At 47.0% G+C, this 22,725-nt stretch overlaps 1 protein-coding gene across 2 annotated transcripts in view; it reads right to left on the bottom strand.

Moving 5' to 3' along the window:
* CYRIA (CYFIP related Rac1 interactor A) overlaps nucleotides 1-21,357 on the bottom strand; it is a 102,349-nt gene extending 80,992 nt beyond the window's left edge. For both annotated transcript variants that reach the window (XM_070451466.1, XM_070451458.1), the window contains exon 1: nucleotides 21,252-21,357. The gene's annotated coding sequence lies outside the window, so the exon portion shown is untranslated. The remainder of the gene's footprint in view (nucleotides 1-21,251) is intronic.
* Between the last annotated feature and the right edge of the window lie 1,368 nt (nucleotides 21,358-22,725).

The following is a 22,725-nucleotide window of genomic DNA, read 5'->3' as shown; positions in this document are numbered from 1 at the left end:
ACACACACACACAAAGACACAACCATTTGGTCTCCTGGAGATCAGTAGCTGATTAGATTTACCTCATCTATCAAGGAAACTGAGTCTCAAAGAATCCGATTAACAGCAAAACGAAAACGTATAAATTCCCATTGTTTTCATTGCAGGGGAGAAAGACTTGGGTCAGTTAGAACATTCTTTCATCTGAAAGTCATATTTCATCTGAACTTGCAGATGTTCTGGGGACAACTGGCAGGCAAGCAGAACACATTCATAAGAACCAACATTCTTTTCATTTTTTTCCCAACACGAGGGTACTCTTCCGGCCGCTAAAAAAAATCACACAAGCCTTATGCCCGGCCTTTATCAGCCTCTAAACTAATGAAGTCCCATCTTCTTGGCTTGTATTTCAACTCAGCAAACATTAATTGTCAGCAAGACAAGAAGCTAAGGGTGTGGAATTTGGAGTGCAGGGTCCTGGCTTCAACTTAAACAGCCTTAAGTAGGCACTTCCTCTCTTGCAGTCTCAGTTTCCTTACCGTATAAAATGAAGCTAATATACGCCACCCATCTCACATGGCTGCTAAAATTTAAATGAGCTCCCATATTACAGCCCTGGTGCAGTGTCTGATATGTGAGAGGCTCGCAAAAACACTGAATCTGAACTGAATGCCTGTTAAGTAAATGCCACTCTGTTATGTGAACCACACTTAACAGAACCTGATTTCAAAGTGGTCGTATTACTGGAAAAGGAGATGGAATACATTCACCAACAACTCTAACATAAGGTAAAAACTAGTAAAAGCTCTAAGATGTCACCAAGAAAATGTGCTGGAGGGTGAGACAAGGCAGAAATTATTTACAGCCAGGGGCATTTGGGAATGTGTTCCGGAAGAAGAGATACTTGACGTAGGAGGATGCCACAGTTTTTTTTAAAGGAAAAGGACGGATGATAGTTTATTTATACTTTAATACATAGAAAAGTCCAAGCCATCATGCTTGGCAATTTTTTGGGGGGTGGGGCAGTAAGAAAAGAAAGGGAACATGACCAAGACCTTGTCTCTAGATAATGTATAACCCAATTGGGAAGAGATCATGTGAATATACATATACACACAGACAAGTCAGCTGTCCCTGACAATTTGTAACAAATGGCCGATGAATAATTCAGAAATTTGGAGTGACTAAAATGTTAAAGCAAGCCACAGAATGTAATCGCAAGTGCCACCAGGTAGCTCTAGCGTTTCCCTCCCTAGGTGTCAGTATTACCATCTGTAAAACAGACCCAACCGTGTGTGGCAAAGATGTCCTTAGTCTAGGAGGACAGCTGATGAGGTCAGGGTGGCCGGGCCACTCTCTTATGACCACAAGCAGCTTCACCACAAGCACACCATTTCCTCTGTATGCTGTATCCACATTACTGTTTCCCAAGTGGCTATGACATCAAACATTGAAAATCCCTGGTCTAGATGATCTCAAAGAATCCTGCCTGTTTGGTCAAGCTATCAAGCAGAGGTTGAGTGTGGCCCTGAAAATGGAGAGGTCTTAAATTGTCTAAAAGCAGAGTCTCAGAAATCCAGAGAAGCCGGTCCATGCACAGGGAGCTAGGGTTCTGGGCACAGCCCTGGCCAGTGAGCTCAAGTCTCACATGGCTGCTCCATTTAGCAGCTACCATAACCTGGGTCAAGTGTTCCTTAGTTTCCTCTTCTATAAAATGGGCATAAGTCATAAAGCGTGATGTCCAGGATTGTTGGGAAGAGGAAGGAAGACAATGCAGGTGGGAATCCTCCTGAAAATCTGTGTCCTTGAACTTGAATGCTACATCAGAGCCACATACAGAATGTCTTCCCCCAATAGCCAACAGCATGGAAAGTGATAAAGATGTAAATAAGGCCTGTATTTTCCCAGCTATTAATAAAACACAGCATTCTAAATGAGCTGCTGTGTCTTGCAAAAACCTGTTAGTGCTAGTGACAAAAGGCTTAGATGTTAAAGTGGATTTTGAAATTCCTGGACGCTCAGGATGAAATTATTTAAATTAAAGGTGTTAGAGAAAAGGTAACCCTCAATTACAGAATAAAAAGCAAAACAATGTTTCATAATTTGCAGGTTAAAAATGCAATTTACACTGGCCTCTTAGAAGTTGTCTACTCAACGTCTGACGGGGAAATAGAGGGTGATGTTTACTTACAAGGACCCCCAGAGGGTTGCAGGGCGCTCACCTGCCTTTGAACCGGCCCCCGGGGGTCTCCCGAGCCTTCCTGCCTGAGGTTGGCTCTGAGCGTGTTTCTTGAGCTCCATTTCACACGTAGAGGCCTCACGCCTTGGACAAGCTGGTCGGACACAGCCTGACCTGGGCTGTCAGCACGACACGATCAGGGGCCCAGAGCAAGCGTCCTTGTGAATGTCCCTTGTGCCTGCTATGGCAGGGCTTCTAGTCAGTTCCAGTCCAACCGGAACTGACTAGAAGTCCTGCCCAAACAGGAAGCCCAGCGGGCCCCAGACCCTTTAGGCTCAGGTTCAGCCCAGGCGAGGACCTTGAGAGATCTTCCAGTCTTTGCACCACGTCAAGGGGCTGTTCGAACAGGAGCGTGGCCTCATCCCTTCCTTCCTCTCCGTTCATGAAGTTCCACACCCCAGCCTCAATCAAACGCCTCATCACTAGACCAGTCACATGGAGGACCAGACCGCTGTGCCACTCTGCCTACCACTCTCTCTCCTGTGTCCGGAGCTAAAACCTAAAACGAATCATGAGTACAGCCCCACTAAATCATCACAGCACCCCCAGGAGGAAGACGCAGGGATTGCCACTCATATCTTGCAGATGTGAACAATGAGGCACAGAGAGGCCAAGTCATTAGCCCAAGGGCACACAGTTGGGGAGGGGAGGATTGGTGTCCATGCCTGCTGCTTGGCCTTTGGCCCCGCCCTCACATCTTTGGGCCTTGGTTTTTATTTCTTTAAATTTAAGAGGCTACCATTGCTTCCAGCAAGACAGAGACAGTACAACAACAAGATATGAAGAATAATAGTGTTTTGGAAAGCCCCAAAGAGAGACACAACAACGGTCAAAAGTGTGGTTATTAATGTCCCTCAGAAGGACACTGATCATGAACAATGCTGGGGACACTAGGTTATGTTTGCACTCTGAACCTTCTTTGATGTCATGATATGAGTTCCAGTGTAAGGGGCAACAAGGCTTCAGAAATGTGATTATCTTTCTAAATTCCATATATATGCATTAGTATACTGTATTGGTGTTTATATATATGCAAGACAGAAAAAGAGACACAGATGTATAAAACAGACTTTTGGACTCTATGGGAGAAGGCGAGAGTGGGATGATCTGAGAGAACAGCATCGAAACATGTATATTATCAAGTGTGAAACAGATCGCCAGTCCAGGTTGGATGCATGAGACAAATGCTTGGGGCTGGTGCACTGGGAAGACCCAGAGGGATGGGATGGGGAGGGAGGTGGGAGGGGGGTTCAGGATGGGGAACACATGTAAATCCATGGCTGATTCATGTCAATGTATGGCAGAAACCACTACAATATTGTAAAGCAATTAGCCTCCAACTAATAAAAATAAATGAAAAAAAAGAAATGTGATTATATTTGAATTGAAGAACTAAATTGATAAACCTGTTGATCTAGCATAGAGTTAAAATTCATGCATTGCCAAATGTTCTCATCTTAAATGGGCTGAAAACCTTAATCCTACTTGATTCTTTGGCTCCAGAGTACTGGAATAGCTGTGACTTTGTGGAATTATTCAGAGCAGCTAGTCTATATCCAGTACGTACTATTTCCCAGGCACACTGCTAGGCTTTACCCCTAGCAGATGGGAGTAAATGACCCCAAATTTCTTCTCCTGGAGAGATTACATTTGAATGTCCTGGCACAGTCTAGTCCAGTTGACATAAATATCAACAACAGATATGAGCTCAGTTCCTACTATGCCATCAATTATTATTTTACTAAGAACATAACATTCACATCCGGTTTAATAGGTTTACAGTGTCTGGCGTTGTAGAAAGAAAGCCTTTCTGGCTGCCATATGGCTTCATGTATTAATACCACCTCCCCTCCCGTGGCAGGGGGACATAGTCGATACAGGACATGGCCATTTGCCCTTTTAGGAAAAGGAATGTGAGGAGCAGAAGCTTCAAGAAGCATCTTAGGTCTCTGCTGCCTTGCTCACTCTCTTCTCTGTCAAGAGGAGGACGTTGTCCAAGAAGCAGCTGTCCAGTCAGACTCCGTCTCAGAATGAGAAGTGTGGGTCAGCACCATGAAAGCCAAACAGCAGCCCCTGACGCGTGACGTAAGTGAAAGTCTTGTTGCTACCAGCCACTGAACCTTGGGGGTTATTTCTTACTGCAGCAAAACTGACTAATACACCACCTGATGGCATATCAAGTCATTTCATACTCACAGGAATTACGTTGAGGTCAGCAAAGAAAGAATCAGGTCCGTTCTATGATTGAGGTCCCAAAGACTTAAGAGTGATTAAGTGATGGCCCAGAATTAAACAGCAAAGAGATGTAAGTCAAGGGAACAAAACTGTATGTTTTATCACTGCTGCATATGATTAAAAACAAGATTGGCTCACTTTTAGTGTAAAAATCTCTTTTGCAAACTGCAGATCAATTCAAACACTAGCCAATCATGTCTCTGGGTCAGTTCCTGGTATCAGGGATAATGTAGTCAAAGAACATGATATACACAGTAAAAGAAATGCAGAGCTGAAGGACAAGGCTTCCATCTCTATTGAACTGAACTGGCTACAAGCCTCAGACCTTCTGCCCATGGCTGAGAGACTGTTCTCTGGCTAAGGGAAGGCTTTCTGGACTGGACAATGTAGCCCTGCAGTGGCTTACATGACAAATATCCCCAGAATGCCCATCACAGATCCTGGACCATCCCGGGGAATGGTGTGTTATTTCACCAGGAAATTCAAACATCAGGAGACCCTGACCTTAAAACCTTCACAGGGTGGTAGTCATCCAGAACAGGGGCTCACAGGATCTGACACGAGTGACTAATTCAATTTTCTTTTTCCTATTGTTTAAAATTCAAATCCTATTGTTCTTTGCCTCTGCTTTATTCTCTTCTTTCCCTCTTACTTTCCCTTTTTCAAAAAGCTCTTTTCAATGGGGAATGAGTGAGTCACCTTAATCATTTATTTAGACACATTTCAGGCTGGCTCAACGCTCTGTCCCAGCTCGCTGACATATAAGGAAAGCATTCTAGATTCTGCAGCAACTGATCTTTTCACCAGAAAGCTTCATTTTCAACAGCTATTTTTGGGGGGATCTGACAGAGCTGGCATCCTACATGCTTTTATAAGATAATAATTCACACTGTGCATTTCTTACCCTGACCGGAGCAAGGTTGACTTCTGACACCTCCCACCCCCTACTTATCCACTGGTGCTGTTTTCATACAAAACCCAAGTCCTTTCATATTCTGAGCAACAATCCTGACCTTTTTCTTCCATCTGTATAATATTGGTCAAAAAAACAATCGGCCCCACAGTGTTTAGGTAAATACATACATGTGTACACTTCTAAAGCATTGCACTGAATTGCAAAAACCAGACGCTAATAAAAAGTCAGGAAAAGCAATTCTGAAAGCTGGAAGAAAGCCCAAACAAGCAGTCAGAGACATAGCAGGAGCAGCAAAGTTTAGAAAAATTAAGTTGTGAACGAATGTTAGACTTGATCCAAACCTCTCACCAGGTACCTCATTGCTAACAGAGGTCTCTCACAGCCCTGTGAGTAACACCTTGCAATTTGTACAGAATTTTTCATTTGTTGGCAAAGCTTGTTATGTTCCTAATATCCCTGGGAGGGAAAGCTGAAGATCAAGTCCACCAGTGGGTGAAGAGATGAAGGCTCTGAAAGGCTGTCACTCGTTTTACACAGATCATTGGCAGGTACAGAAGTAAACCCCCAGACCTTTAATATCAGACGCAGTGACTTTTTATTTCTCCACATTTATATCTCTGCAACATGCATTTGAAGCCAGGTCATTCAAGGGGTCTTATCCCATGTGTTTTGAAGTATTGTTTCTCTAGCAAGGCTCACAAGGAATATGTTGATCTGCTATGTCTACACGAGCACCTGGTTTGATGCCTGAGTATAGCCCAATGTCCAAAAAGAGTTGCTGAATAACAACAAGACATCCAAATAACAAGAAAAATCTTTGCTTTTTCTTTTTTTTAATTTTTAAGCCAACCCATCCCCTGACACATCAGTGGGGAAAAAACCACTCCCCCCAGCATCTCTCGTGAATGAACACTCAATCATTTCCAACTATGTCATACACACCTGGACACACAAACACATCTGGCTGGAAACCCCGTTTCATCACTGCCTTGTTGAAAAGCCCTAACAGCTTCCAAATGATTTCAGAACATCCTACAGCCTCAATATCCATGAATTGCAACCCTCTCCCCCAAGGATCCAACCCTAGTGAGTGACTTGGACCAACTGTTCTGAGCTGGGACAACTTTGTCCTATAAGGATCCTGAGGATGGAAGATTCAAATTGGGAGCAGATATGAAGGTGGGAGGGCTTCCCAGGTGGTGTTAGTGGTAAAGAACCCACCTGCCAATGCAGGAGATCTAACAGATGCGGGTTCAATCCTTGGGTCAGGAAGATCCCCTGGAGGAGGGCATGACCACCCACTCCAGTATTCTTGCCTGGAGAATCCCATGGACAGAGGAGCCTGGTGGGCTACAGTCCATAGGATCACTAAGAGTTGGAACAACTGAAATGACTTAGCATACACACACACGCATAAAGGTAGGAGCTGCCAGCAGGAAGGAGGTCCCTGACCGTGACATGTCATGGGAGACCCAAGGCTTCTGCTCAGCCCTCTTCTCGCCCCTGTTTCAGCTGATTTCCTACGTGTTCTTTCTCTGCCTCAGAAGCAGTTCAGGCCCCTCAGAGACCAGCGTGGAGCTCTGCAAGGGAAACTCCCTGCCAGGGAGAATGCTCTTTTCTTTCCTGAAAGGTCTCCAGAGACAAGGCCTTCCAGGTCCCTCTGAGTCAGCAAAGTGGTGAGTGGAAAGTCCTGGCTAGAATCCCGACACGCTCTGAGGGTTTCACTCTGAGGCTTTCTCAAGAGCTCCTTGCTCAGCCTGCGGTCACTCTCTGTAAACACTGGTCCCCAGCAGAGATCCGGGCAGTCCCACTAATCCCGGGGCTTTCTGGTGAAGTTCTCTTCCTCTCGACTCCAGTTAACACTCTCCTCGCCACAGTTTCCTCTTTCAGCTTTTTCCTGCCCCTTCTTTCTTTCCCGGACAACTCTTTGATGGTTGTCCAAAAACGAACTCACTAATTGGGAGTTCAGAAATGGCATGCCTTCAAAATTCCCATGTTACCCAAAGAATTGCAAATAAACTTTTCATTAGCATTCTTGGCTTTTAGAAAAAGGAAAGGAATATATAAAAAAGAATGCATATATGTGTATGATTGAATCATTTTGCAGTACAGCAGAAAGTAATACAACATTGTACTCAACTATATGTCAGTAAAAAAGTTAAAACTGAAAAAAAAAAAAAGACAAAGAAAAAAATGAGCACAGTTATCATCAATGCTGCACTCTCCTTCCATCACAGGCCTGGGGCTAGGTGCCTTCCCTCCAGGATGCACAGGCCAGGGTGGGGACAGACCAATGGAAAAGCAAGCTGTAAAAATACAGCAAAGGTTCTCAGTTGGGAGGAGAAGCTCTGAAGTTGCTGGTCAGCCCATGGCAGTCTCCCCAACCTCCCCACCTGCCTCTTGTCCACTCAACCACAGCCCTGGCCTCTGTGCTGTTCCACCGCCAAGCCGGCATCACCCCCTCCAGGTTTTAAAGTCCTTCACTTGCCCTGTGTTCTGAGATTTTGACTCTCCTCCTGGAACATGCTTCTCCAAGTGAGCTATGTGGGTTCACTCTCTCATTCTCTGCAGCCCTTCCCTGCAGCATCACCCTCTCTGAGACGTTCCTTGACCATCCAACTTGAAATAGCAACTCTTTCCCCTCAAACTCTCCCCACCGACCCCTCACTGTGTATACCCATCTCTGCTTCATGTTCCTTCATCAACTTGCAGCCATTTAACATCATCTCTGTTTTACTTGCTTATATTATTTATGGTCCATTTTTCCTCGATTGATTCTAAGCTCCATGAAACAAGGGGTTTGGCTGTTTGGTTCACTGTTGACTCTCCAGATACTGACTCAAAGAAGTACCTGACTCATTGTGGGTACTCAATAAGTTTTTGTTGAATAAGTGGATGGATGGATGGATGAATTTGTTGGGTAGTTGGGGAGGGTTTTAGGTGAATGTAACACCAGAAGTGAATCTCAGAGAATCTGTTCAGGAAAGGATATGCAACTCATGTGCAATCTTGGGTAAACATATCACCATGATCCCTTCCATAATATGAAGCTAATGTATAATACTGGCAAGTCGGTGATGAACCATGAAACTAGAACAGGAGTTGGGAGCAGCTCAAATGGCCAAGGATGGTGCAGGCTGATGCAAGATGGGGAAAGACAAGAGGAACCATGTCTTTCTTCAAAACCACCAGACTGGGTTCTGACCGCAGCAAACAGAGACAACGAGGCTGAGAGATGGGTGGATCAGTTGGGGCTCCACTTCATGATTCAACAAGGGGTATTTTGGTCCTCGGCCAAGGGAAAAATCCCAAGCCCCCTACAAAGCCATACTCCAAAATGTTAACTCACAAAGCAAGCCACAAAATAAATAATAAAATAAATAACTATATCTCTCTGAGACTTAGTTTTTTCCTCTGTAAAATAAAGTCACAACATCGTCTCCCATTAAATGACACAGGAAAGTTTCTAGAATTTGACACATGCATGGCAAAAGTTTGTTATATGGAAATATATTATTTGCAGGAAGTTTACATTAAGGTAGGGAGCACCGTGGGACTCCACTGGAAGAAGACAAAGAACTCCAGCTAGGATTGCATTTTCTGAGGCTTAAGTAGAACCATGTCAGGAAAAAAAAAAATTTGATTTTCCTAAGAAAAAAATAAAATTGTGGCCTGGAAGCAGTATGAAGTATGTGGTGTGGGAAAGTGTAGGACTCTGAGAGCCAGACAGTCTTGAATCCAAATCCTGGTGCCCCACTTTCAATCCTATGTCTTAAAGCAAGTTCATAAAACTGTCTTAGTTTCAGTCTTTATCTGTAAAAGAGACAGAAATATATCTACCTTGCAAGGTTGTCTGTAGGGTGAGGAATGTATACAGACAGACTAGCAAAACAGAATTGATGGGTATTAAAGGCATGCCAAAGATCACAACTCACTGTTACAAATATAACTTAAAATGTGGTAGACTTTGAAACATTAGGCCCATGTCAGCATAGGGTAACCTGTAAATAACTACGTAGAAAAAATAACTCATGCATATATACGATGAAATAGCAAGCTCACTGCTGCTATTTTAGCTGATATGAAGTATTCAAATCATTTCCTGAATTTGAGGTGGAACAGATATATTTGCACAGCCCACAGCCTTACTAGTGGGTTACAGAGTGGACAGGGGGAAAGGGGCCTTCAGACAGGTGGTTTAAAGGGAGGGAAAATGGGGAAGATGCACAGAGCATCTCATCCCCACCCACATGTGCTGACACCCGCGGCCCCCGCCCCATGGGAGCAAGCCCGCAATTTGCACCCATGGAGAAGAGCGTTCTCAGCAGCTGCAAGCTGAGGAACTGAGGGGCAGTGAGCGACAGATAGTTCCAGAAGGTTAGCTGGGTCAGTGAGAGACCTCGGCCCCTAGGGGACTCTCTGGATAGGGCACTCTCCATCACCCCAGAGGTCTTCCTGATCCTCGGAAGTGTAGAAGCAAACCCTGCAAGGATCCTCTACCCCCTTCTCCCCGTGTTCCTCCCCCACCTTCGCCTCCAGCCTCCGGACTCTCTCAGCTCAGCCTGGGTTTGGCCCAGAAGAGTCTGGACCAGGAGACAGCCCACCGCCCATCACAGGGCAAAGGCAACTCAGTTTCTCTTCCGTTTCTCTTTCTGCTTCTCTTCCTTTTCGCTTTCATAATCTTTTCCTACCTTCCCCCAACCGATTGCTACATAACACTGGATGTGTTGCTTTCTATTTTCTCTAGTCCTTCATTTTTAAAACCCGTATTAGGCTTTTCTCTTATTTTTAAAGTCACATCCTCAAATAATGTGTGTCTTTTCAAACATGTATAAAATCAGCTTTGACAGAGGTCTGGGTTTCCAAAGCTGAAAGATTAGATATTTCTCCCTAAGAAAACATAATTTAGTTGCTTCCTGCCAGTTAAGCTCTGAATTGCTTTTGTCGGTGGTCACTGGTCCCTGAAATATCAGAGGTCCCTCAGCCCCAGGGACCCTCCAGGAGGTCCGTTCCATTCGTGAGCTACACAAAGGCCAGGAGTCAGACTGAGAGGGGGGCTGGTCCAAAGGAGCTAGACCCAGGTCTTGGCAGCATCTCCCGGGACCCGAAAGGACCTCCAAATCCGTGCACTCTCACCTGTTCACAGTGACACACACACATCTACACACATTCACATACACACCACATACCACACACACAATGACACACCGTGCACCCTCACACACCCACATACCAGGCATACACTCACACTCACACACACTCGCCACCAGAGCTCAGGTCTTGTTCATTTATGAAGACCAGCCACTCCGGGGCTGCCCCCTCAGTATGCCCTGGTGTCAGTGATCTTTACAAATGCCCGGGGCTCCCACAGTCTGTGTGAACTGAAGGACTTCAGGATCCCCAAAGCCAAGATCACTTCTCCATTGGGGAAAGCCCCCTGTGCAAGGTCAAGGCCCCAGTTCCTAATATGAGTTACTGCCAAGTGAGAATCCTGGATGAGCAGGGTGGGGCCTCTGAGAGACAGAAACATCAAGCTTTTAAACCAAGTCAGACTCTGGAGGAAACTTTCAACCTGGCAAAAGTCAGAATGGTGGTACTTTAAGTGTAAACTCCGAAGAGAAAGAAAGTGAGAAAGAAGGAAGAGAAGGCAGGAAAGAGGAAAGAAAGGGAGAAAGGAGAGAAGGACAGGGAATTAGATGGGTCCCCAGCATCCTTTACCTAAATGCTCTACATTTCAACCCCTTGCCCACACGGGCCATGGCAGGGACCTATTCCATCTCCCTGTCTCCCTGGGCGGATCTTGCACTGGTCCTGCGCTCTGCAACAGGGAACTCCCTACCACCTTCCTTACACCCCCTCAGCTGTGCCCGGCATGGCTTCGACTGCAGCCCAGTGATGCAGAGCAAGCCCTGGTGCTGGCCATCACCAGCAGGGCAGTGTCACCTGCACAGCTGGGTTGAACATCCTGCGAGCCCTCCCTAGGCATCACAGGAGGTGCAGGGGTCAAGGTGAGTCCCACACAAGCCAGCCCACAGCATCAAAGGATCATGTTGTGAGAGAAGCGGAGAGGATAGGCCCAGAGGAGGCCAAAGCAGAGCCTTTCGCCTCCTCTGGTCCACCTTGAGCCGGATGGAAGCTGGGAGGATGAAGTCAAGGAGGCAGATCAACGCTTTTCACTCTCTTTGGGGCCCCAGCTTCAACTCCTAGACTCTCAGGAAGAAAGAAAGAATTAGTTGACTTTGAAATGGAGTTCCAAGGGCCCAGAGAAGGGAGGCAAGGAGCCCAAATCCCTCAACAAATCAAGAGCAAAACCAAGATAAGAATGGAGACCTTCTCACGCCTACTCGGGCCTTTTGACTTCCTCCTGCTTGCTCTCCAAGGCCTGCTTCCTCCTCACAAGGCTAAAAGGATGAGTAGGATTGAAAAATTCCCTCGTATCTTCCCCCCAAGGCCAATGATGAAACAATTATAAGCCACTCTAGATCAAAAATTCCCAGCATGGAATTTTTAAAAAAAATACTTGGTCCCCATGAAACTTTGGAGCCCGTGCTTTAAAAGGTTTTGTTATTTTTATTTTGTTTTGTTTTTGTGCCAGGCCTGGTCTTTTAATTTATATCCTCTTATTTAAATTGAGGAAATAGAAAACTGGCCACAAGGGCTTTTGATGAGCACATGACAAACCATGTCACTACAGCACCTGCAATCAGGAAGATGTTGGAGGACCCCTCTGGTGTCTCCCCAACATCAAGGGTCCTGTGAGTACCTCTGGGCTTTCAGAAAGAGAGATTCATAAATGCTTCTTTGAAACTCTTTGCTCAGATGTGCTGCCAAATTCAGAATTTTTCAGATTTTAGAAAGGTAATAGAGTACAGATACCATGTTACATGCACCTCCAGCAGGGTCTGGAGCATTCATTCTTCTGATGAAAAATGTATTCATCCCGAGTGGGATAAATACAAACTAAAAATAGTCTCATGTACCATCAGGCCAGTTTTTGCACCCACGTGAGTTATGAAAAAAGAAATAAAAACTTTGCATTTTCAGAGCATTTTGGATTTTCGACTTGCAAATAAGGGAATGTAAGAAAACAGCTTATAGTCCATTGATTACTTCTGAAGGTGCTCAAGGGCACAGATTTGAAGCCTCAACACTTTAAGGAAAAAATACATATGCATTTGAAAACTCAAGGAAAGACAGGATGCAAGACTGATCATACAGTCGGTGTGATGCTGGATGTCAACTGGAAGTCTTATCCTTGCTACACTCCAGTAAGGAACATGGTCAGGTTCATTTCAAGTATAAAACAAAGGCTTATGAGCTAGAAACACAGGTCCAGCAGAGTGGACTTGGGTGACTTTGCCAAGGCAAATCAGGAACGCATCTTTTAGAGAAAGAAGTTCCCTGCTGTTTCCAACCAAAAACAACAAATAAAAAGGAGGCAAGGCGGTAGATGAACTTTTCAAACACATTTTTCTTAAAAGATCAGGCAAAATGAAGACTGACATGTTTATTTATGGCACACCTCAGAGATACTGTGGGTTTGGTTTCAGACCACCTCAGAAAGTGAGTCACCTGAAATTTTTGGGTTCCCAGTGCATATAAATGTTATGTTTACACTAAACTGTAGACTATTAAGTGTGCAAAAGTACTATATCTAAAAAATGTACATATCTTAGTTGACAAAATTTAAATTTTGTTGCTAAAAAATGCTAACCATCATCTGAGCTTTAAGCCCATTGAAGCAGTCACATCAAAGATCACTGATCACAGAGGACCAGAACAAATTCAATAATAATGAAAAAGCTTGAAATATTGCCATAATTGCCAAGATGTAATAGGGACACAGGAAGTGAGCAAATGCTGCTGGAAAAACAGCACAGACTTGATTAACTGAGGGTTGCCACAAACTTTCAATCTGTTAAAAAAAAAAAGCAATATCTGGGAAGTGCAGTAAAACAAGGTATGGCTGTATTCTTTGCAATATTTCTGGGCCACAGATATTATTAACTTCAGTTCAAACCTTGGAAAACTCAATAAGCTTAAGGCATCGTCCCAAGGGAAAAGCCAGGATTCCACCAGGTCTGTGGACTTCAGACGCATTCACACTGCAGCCCTGGGATGCTCCCACATAATTTCCATGTGCCTATTTCACCTCTCTGGATCTCAAAGTGTTGGCATCATCTCATTTCCAGGGTGAGAGGTAGAGACAGGCCACACTTTGAAAGCACACAGACACAGTTTCAGCTACCAGCTATGCAATCTTTCTAATGAATGATGTGACATTATTCAAGTTTCCTAACACCCAGGGACCTCAGTTTTCCCATCTATAGAATGGGTATATCTGCTTCTAAAGCTCTTTGTGGAAGTGTGAAAGTGTCAGTCGCTCAGTCGCGCGACCCCATGGACCGTCACTCTTTGTGACCCCATGGACCATAGCCCACCAGGATCCTCTGTCCATGGGCTTCTCCAGACAAGAATAATGGAGTGGGTTGCCATTCCCTTCTCCAGGAGATCTTCCCGACTCAGGGATCGAACTCAGGTCTCCTGCATTGCAGGCAGATTCTTTACCATTTGAGTCACCAGGGAAGTCCTCTAAAGCTCTTTAGAGGACTACTAAAAATGGATATTAAATGCTCATTATTCAAAAGGTACTGCTGCTGCCTGTGTTTTACAGGGGGAAACACGAGACTCAAGAGAGACGAATAACTTGCCGAAGCTCAGGCAGCTCTGAGTGGGTCTTCTCTGCCCTTTACTCCAGGAGCAGGGGATCTGGCCTCATCACTGCAACTGGAAGACCCTGAGTTTGGATGACACTGGGAGTGAGAGAGTTTGACGGTGTGTTGAGGCAGTTGTGTGCTTGTCACTATTTCTGAGGTCCCACAGCAATTATGCATTTTAATGCATTCCAAAATCCAGAAACCATCAGACCAAATGGTTTTTAAATGGATATTAACTTAAAACAGAGAGCATTCTGCAGGAACCAAAGCATCCTTTACCGACTGGAATATGGAGGACAGACCACATTCAGTGTGGTCACAATGTGGAGGTCAACCGTTCCAGCTGGTGGACACTCTGGAACGTGGGAGTGAGCTGGTAAGGGTCCTTCCCATCTCTACTGAGCTCCTGGGACCCTTCTGTGTCTCCCTTTTGTCATCAGCCTTGACCTTCAACTATGTATCAGGATGTTCAATCAGACTTGGCCCCCTATCTATGAGGGAGAGCAAGATTTCTGTGTTCTTTGAAACCTTTCCAACTAAGGCTGCCAGGCTTTGCTTCTTCACCTGACAATTTGGGACAGAAGCTCAAATCATTGGCTAGATGTGGAAGCTCCCTTCTAAGTCACCAAATCAGCCTTCCTGTTTTACCAACAGAAAGTACGGTGGTCTCCTTTATCCTCAGAGGACCCATCCGTTCCAAGCCTGCCAGTGGAAACCACAAATAGTACCAAATGCTATATATACCATGATTTTTCTGACACACATGTGCCAATGATAAAGTTTATAAATTAGTCACAGTCAGGGATGAACACCAATAACTAATAAAAAAGTAGATCCATTATAACAATCCAATGTAATAAAAGTTATGGAAAAGTGGCCTCTCTCTGAAAGTACCTTGTTGTACAAACTCAATGCCTTTTCCATCTTAACTAAACACTCTTCATGTAGCTGTGACTTTTGCAGTTTGAGGTGTGACAGCAAAACTAGCATGAATTTCTTACTCTAGATCTTACCAACCTCAGCAAAGATTTTTTTTTTCTTTCTTTATTATGTTGAGAATTTTCACCTTTTCACTGAAAGGAAATACTTTACAGCTTCCTTTTTTGGCACATCCAAATTGCCAACATCGCTACTCTTGCACATTAGTGCCATTATTAAGTAAAATAAGACTTTTTTGAACCACAGTAACGTGATACCACCAGAATCTATCCTGTAACTGAGATGGATACTAAGAGACTAATAGGAGGAATACACTGGACAAAGGGATGATTCACATTGCAGGCAGGACTGAGAAGGAAGGGGCTAGATTTCATCACACTCCTCAGAATGGTGCACAACATAAAATTTATGAATTGCTTAGTTTTGGAATGTTCCATTTAAATATTTTCAGACTGAGGTTGAGAATGGGTAACTGAAACTATGGCTGTATGCCTGCCAGCGCAGTCACTCTGTCGCGTCTGACTCTCTGAGACCCCAAGGACTGCAGCCTGAGTCTGCCAGGCCCCTCTGACCATGGGATTCTCCAGGCAAGAATACTGGAGTGGTTTGCTATTTCCTTCTCCAGGGGATCTTCCTGACCCAGGGATCAAACCCGCATCTCCTGCGGCTTCTACATGGGCAGGCAGGTTCTTTACCACTCAGCCACCTGGGAAGCTGGAAACTGTAGCTATGGGGGGTCTCCTACAGAGAGCCGCTCCTCCTCCCCAATGCAAGAAGCTAGGAATAGAGCTGAGTCTTTCGCCATCCAGGCTTTAACTTTTCTCTTCCAGGCTTCTCCCTGCAGTGTGGCAGGTGTAATAGAGGTGTAACACAGGCAACGCCCATGGGGAGCAAAATGGACTGTGTTGCAATAAGAGTTGAAACAATGACACTTCCCCACTCCCAACCCTGCTGCGATGCTTTACTTTACGACATTCTCCAAGCTCCATTTCAGGTGTGCGTTTCCTCCCCTGCCTCTCCAGGAGGGAGCACTACCTGCGGGCAGGGACAAAACCATCCTGATCCTTGTGTTCTGTCTAGCAGAGCGCTGGACAAGAACCAGTCTCATACACATTTGCTAAGTGAATGAGTGAATGATCTCATTTTTTACACTTGATCCATCATAAAACTGCAATTCAACTCTTTGGGGGCATCCCATTTCCCCAGTTTCATTTTAAAGATCTAATTATCCATGCCATATAGAATTTTTATTAGAAAGTGAAGTCATTAAACAAGCAGACACCAGACTCAGGCCTTGAGATAATTGCAAATAGAAACGGATCTGTCAGCAGAGCTAAGCTGGACCAGGAAGCATGTTGCCAGCAAACATGGCACCGTTTTCAGAACAATGAGGTCCTCGGACCAGAGAAATTCGACTTCTAAATCTCCCAGGAAAGAAATGCTGGGAGGGGGCCATTCTGTAATCACTTTCCTACCTCCACCTCCCAGCCATGAGTTATACTGATAGACTGAATCCCAACCACCCTTGTATTTGTTGGGCCACTGACCCAGGTTTTCTGACCTTCTTGCTTCTGTCCCCTTAACCCTGGGATGCACCTGTCATGATTTCCATTCATACGTTCAGTCCAAAAATCAGTTCAATTTATTTCAATGACAAACCGGCAACCCATTCTCAGGCAAAGGAAGCTATTTCAAGCATCATCAAAATTTTCTCTGAACTTGTACATGCCAAACTCCTCTCCTCCTCACCACTTCTAGGAATGACACCTCAGTCAACTGCCAAAAACCTTGATAATGCTGTGATGAGAGCAAAACCCCAGTAAAGTCTCTAAATATTTACTATGAGTCTGAGTCTGAGTTACAGCCCTAACTGGTCCCACCCCTGTTAAAATCTGCTCCCATGCTCCAAACACAATTATTTTAGGTCACTGACACACCAGCCAAGGAGATGACAATGCTGTGTACCTTGGCATGAAGAGCAAGTAGGACCCAGTTTTAAATTCTGGCCTTGCCACTTACTAGTTGCTGGACTCTGCGCCAGAGACCTTTGCCAATTTCCTTCACTGTCCAAAGGGCACGATAAATACTAATATCACAGAGTTGCAGTGATGATTTGAGAAAATGTTTTTCCACAGGTATTGTAACTTAAGAAAATAAAAGGAAACTAAACAGGCCCAGAATAAAAAACGTGAAGCACTCATTTCAAAGTATTATCTGACAGAGGAGCCAGGGTATACAATGGAGAAAGGACAGTCTCTTCAATAAATCGTGTTGGGAAAACGACAGCCACGTGCAAAAGAGCCAAACTGGACCACTATCTGACACTGCACACAAAAAGTAACTCAAAAAATAGATTGAATGTAAGATCTAAAACCATAAAACTTCTAGAAAAAAACATACGCAGTAATCTTCTGGATGGCAATGATTTTTTTTTTTTTTTGACGACACCAAATGCAAAAGAAACAAGTGGAACTACATCAAATGATTCTTATAGTGACACATTTCTTAAACCCAGGAAGTTTGTTGCCGTTTCAAATTTGTTCCCTTTTGAGGACATCAAACACCACTGTTGCTCAGCATAGTGAGAGAGAACTCAAAGGTTAACCAGCAGTGCTTAGAACAGGAGTGTGGGCGATTTTTAACTTTCCCCAATAATGAATCTCTGAAGGCCAGAATTAGACCAAAAAGCTCCTCACCATGGTTTTCAGAGGACCCAGAGGGCCAGTAACTGAGAACTTCTTTCTAATCAATATAACTAAATAACAGCAAGTGTAAAGTGGGATCCAGGCCAGACCCTATAAATGCATAAGATCGTTCACTTCCTAGAAGGCAAGTCTCATTATTACCGTTTTACAGGTGCAAAGCCAAGGCTCAGGGAGGTCAGATGCTCTTCAGGAGCCCACCCCTAGGACACAGCAGCAGGAAAGTTCGAATTCATGGCTCACTCCAAAAGTCCACTTTCTTTCCAGTCACCATGCTGCCTTGTCAAGTAATTCCTGCAGCCTTGGAGAAAGGATTTTGACGAAGATGAACTCAGAGCCAGAGGCTATGATGAATGGATGAGTCAAAAGTCAGCAAGGAAGGCAGGAGTGGCCCCTGCCACAAACCTGACACTGCTCACAGAGCTGAATGAGGGGCTCAGCAACCATCCCCTCTGGCTGAGAGGGCCGGACCCAGGGCTTGCCACGTGGGCAGAGGTAAGAGAATTGTGTTTCAGCCAAAAAGCACAGGATGAATGATTCAACCCTATCATGGGGGCCAAGGCAAGTCACCATCTCTGGGCCTCCATGACCCCGCCTTTTCCTTGATCACCCACCTCTCCGGCGGCATTGCAAGGCTCTCCTTTCACATCTGTCTTTACCCCCAGGCTACATTCTTTGAAAACAGAAATAGTGTTCACTTTTTAAAATCCCCAGTTCCCCAAACTATATTTGGTGCAGAGTAGATGCTCAGTTAACAGAAGGTGCATAACTAAAGAAACAGATTGATCCAGCATTGAGTCTGGACCTGCAGACTGGAGAATGCCTCTGCTCCTAAGATTTCACAGCTTAACTATTCTTAAATCAATTCTTCATCTTTGAGCAGTGGTTTGGGGGTCTCTTTAACCTGGAAATCTCCCAACAGGAAGAGGACATGATGGGCTCCTCAGGCTTTGAACTTTGCAAAATGAAAGCACTCCCTCTAAGCTACTGCATTCCACCCTACAAAAACAAGCCAACTGTGGCCAGGAGGAGAGATGCTATCAACCCTATTTTAAAGGTTAAAACTGAGGTCCGCAAGAGTGTCTGCCCCAGGGCTGGAATTTGACAATGGGCTGCTGACTCCCTGATTTTTTCCTGCCACCATGAAGCTTTTCCAGCTCATTACTAACAGGCCAAGAGCACCCACAAAGTAAAGGGTGGGGGACAGGGTGGGGAAGAAGAGAGTGTGTCGTGAAGGGAAAAATAAAAGGGGGGACAGCTTCTCTGGAAAAGTGTCACTGACAGCTGACAGTCGGTGACCCATGGCCTGGACAGCTCTGAACTCCTCGCCCAGAGTTGGCTGGGGAAGATCTCCTGGGCTCTCCATGTCCCCAACTCACCCGGCTCTGAGAGTAAAAGCAAACGGAACGCTTCTGGGTGCTGAGCAAAAACAGGAAGTCCCAAGTGGCTTGACTCTCCTCCCAGCTTCAGCTCCCCCAACCTCAAGAGTCAAGGGTACACAAAGGACCTGACAGGTAGCTCTCTGGCAGGGGCCTCTGCAGGGGTCCACCAGAAAAACGGGAACACCCTTCCACTTGAGTCTCCCAGCATAAGGGTTTAGGGAGTTCTGTTATCCCTCTCCTGGGACCAGTACCTGGAAGCCCATGGGGTGGCCAGGGAGCGAGCGGGATGTTTGCCCACCAGCTCCATCACTTTTCCATCCATTCAACAAAAGCTCAGCACCTACTGTGTGCTGAAAGCAGAGTGACCCTAGGGAAATAGCTCACTCTGAGCTTAGTCATGTCATCTGCAAGGTGGACACGGCCCCTACACCACAGAACTGCCTTGAAGATGAAAGGAAATAATATTCCCGGGCTTCTGTATCACACTTAGGTCTATTATTAGCACCACTGTGAGCCCCAGGCTGTGATGCCGCGCCCCTGTCCCAGAGCTTGGGGCAGGAGATGGTGTGGCCAGGTCTGTCTCTACCTCTCTCCTCTTCCCTCCCGTCACTGGAGCCTGCGGGCCGGGAGGAGGTGAGATTCTACCAGTCTCCCGGCATGGGGCCCAGGTTTGTGATTGTTTATTTCAGAGCAAATAGAAAGGAGAAATTAGAGCCATAAAAGACAGGACAACAGACCAATAAAAACCAGCTCCCAGAAGAGTCAGAAGAAGGAAGACAGGCACAACTGTCACCATAGCAACACAAGACAGTCAGAGGCACGCAGGAAAAACAGCCCCTGCTCTGCCTTCTCTTTCCACAGCAAAGCAAGCTCTTGGACGTCCTTCAGTGTTCAGGGAAAGCCAATGGCCCACCCTAAACCTTGCCCGTTCCCTCCTGCCCACGCACACCAAGCCCCGGGCCCAGATGCCCAGCCTGACCTGGCTGTCAGCCACCCTCCTCGAGCTAGCCCAGTACACGTCCCAGGCCCCGGGCCCAGCCCAGCTTTCCATGCCCTGGGGACACGGCACTGTGCAGATGGCCCGGGGCCCAACCAGAGTGATGGTGACTGGAGAGAGGGGGAAAGTTTCTAACAGGGAAGGGAAGAAGGTCCAAAGGGCTGGTGGGGACACCGAGGCCCTGCACACAGGCTCCAGGACTCTGCCCTAGGTTCCCCGGGGGGGAGCGGAGGGGGAAACAGGGGTACAGGAGGGGAGGCCAGGGCCAGTACTGTTGCCCATCAGTGCTGGACCCTACAGGGGAGGGGAATTCTGGAGAACCCGGGGTGGGGTCGGCAAATGACAAAAGCTCGTTGGCCCCAGTCTCTGGGAACGCTGGTCACAAAATCAGGGCAGCTTGGAGAAGGACCCGGGGACCCTCTGGCCCGGTATAACAGAGGCTCTTCGGCCCTTAGGCTGGCAGGCATGACAGGTGTTGCTACCAAATAGCCTGGCTGGCTTGGGACCAGTCTTTTGGGAAGTGGGTCAAATTGTTCCCAAAGCTAAGGATCCGGTGAAGTCCCTTTCTTCAGACTGGGATTCTAAGCGGGGGAGGGGGAGGGTGATGGCAAGGCGGTCTGGGTCCCCGCACAGCTGCGGGCTGTCTGGCTGGCAAAGAATCTCCCTGGCAGGTGGCAGCACAAACGTCCAGGTGGGTAGGCCCCAGGGAGTGGGGGATCGTCCCTGCCTCTGGGGGCGGTAGGGAGTGGTGGGGAGCCGGGTCTCTGGTGGTGGGAACGGGGAAGCAGAGTTGGGGGTCTTCTGGAAGAATTGGCTTTGGAGCCGAAGCTACCTGGAGCTGGGGTTGAAGGGGAAAGATGTTGAGCGGTTGAGAGACGAGGGAGGTGATCTGGGGCACAATCACGAGGCTGTGCTCCGCAAAAAGGGGCAAAGGGGCTCCAAGCCGGACATCTGGACGGCGATCGCCGGAGACGGGCTAAAAGGACTGGGTCCTCGGCTCGCCCTCCCGCCCGCCCTTCCCCGAAGGCTGCGTCGGGAGTTTAGGAAGGATGGCAGGGTTCTCCGGGCGCCTCCGGAGTCCGCGTCCCTGCAGGCCCCTCGCCGCGAACCCCGCCGCGCCCCCGCCACGCCCGCGCCGCGCTCACCCCAAGTCGCCGCCGCCCTGCTCTGCCGCCGGTCCGCCGCTGCCCCAGCCGCCGCCGCTGTGGACGCCTCTCCCGCGGCCGCCGCAGCCTGGGAGCCGGCCCCAAGCCCCGCCCCGGCCCCGCCCCGGCCCCGCCCCGGCCCCGCCGCAGCCCCGCCCCCAGCCCCAGCCCGCTGTGGCCGCCCGGCCCAGGCCCCCGGGGAGCCCCACCCCCACCGTCATCCGGCCCGGTCCCCTTCCCAGACCCATGGTACTGACCACCTCCGCACGCGGTCACTCCTACTCTTTTTTTCGGCCTGGGCCTCTGGCTTTGCCCTCCAAGAGGAAGCCCGCATCTGCCCTGCTGCTTCTACACACGGAATTCCTCCATACCCACTATTTCTCTTAAAAAAATAAAAGGACGGGGGACAGGCCTTTTGATTAATCCCTAGCCGCACTTCCAAATAAATGTGTGCCCATGCACCCAGCCAGACCATCCCAGCCTCAACCACCCTATTCCAAATTACCCTCTTTGAATCCAGTTCTCCTCCCTGCCCCTCCTGGCACAGACTGTTAACAGATTCCCAGCCCTGGGGCCTGCCCTTGTCTGAAGGGACCCCCAAAAGTCTTTGCAAATGCTTAGTGCAAAAAATGTTATTACCCCTCAGAGCAAGTCTGTAAAAACACTTGAAAAAACCCTATGATGCAAGGGAAAGTAGGGGATTACAGTGTCATTGTCACGATCATTGTTTTAAAACATCTGCCATTAAGAGAGAGAGATTCAGGAAACCAAAGAGGGCTGCTCAGTGCCAAACAGGTTGTGAGTCAGAGCTCCTGTTGGGGGGGCCCTCCTGCAGGCACAGGCCTCTCCGACTTCCTTTCCCAGTCAATCAGCCAGAGCATGGGTGAAACTTTATTAAACCCCTACAAGGGGTCAGGCCATGTGCTGGGGGCTGCAGCAGTTGCTCCAGGAATGTGTGGTTTGGGCGCATCAGGCAGTCCTGGTTCTGGAGTGCAGAAAGCTTCAGGAGACCTCAGTCAAGTTCTTCTTGACGGAGCTCCTGCTCTGAGCTTTGGCAAGAATTCAGACAGGGGCCAGGAAGGCACAGTCTAGTTAGAATGAAATAGTCTTCCCATTGGGAGGGGTCCTTCAGATCAGAATGCACAAGTCCCCATTTTTTATTTTTGCCAGTCAAGTTACCTGTACTTGAATCAGATCATGTTGTCAATCCCTGCAAAGACCTGTTTTATCTTTGGATGGCTCTCCTGGAAAATCCTTCTTGCTCCACCCCTGTACATATACACAGCAAAGCTTCTGACTTATTCTATTCACCGTGAACCTGGTCAGGGTCTGAGGAGGGCAAGGACCAGCCAGCCACAGACACCATTCACCCCACGCGACACCGTCATTTCAGACTACGGGAGGACTCCTTACTTTACATTCGTCTGTCTCTAATAACACAGCTGAAGTTGGTGAGAAGAGACTATTTGATGTA

This window comes from Odocoileus virginianus, chromosome 2 (assembly GCF_023699985.2).
Source record: "Odocoileus virginianus isolate 20LAN1187 ecotype Illinois chromosome 2, Ovbor_1.2, whole genome shotgun sequence".
NCBI classification, from domain to species: Eukaryota; Metazoa; Chordata; class Mammalia; order Artiodactyla; family Cervidae; genus Odocoileus; species Odocoileus virginianus.
Note: the sequence above shows the minus strand (reverse complement) of the source record. Positions and strands in the feature narration are given on the sequence as shown.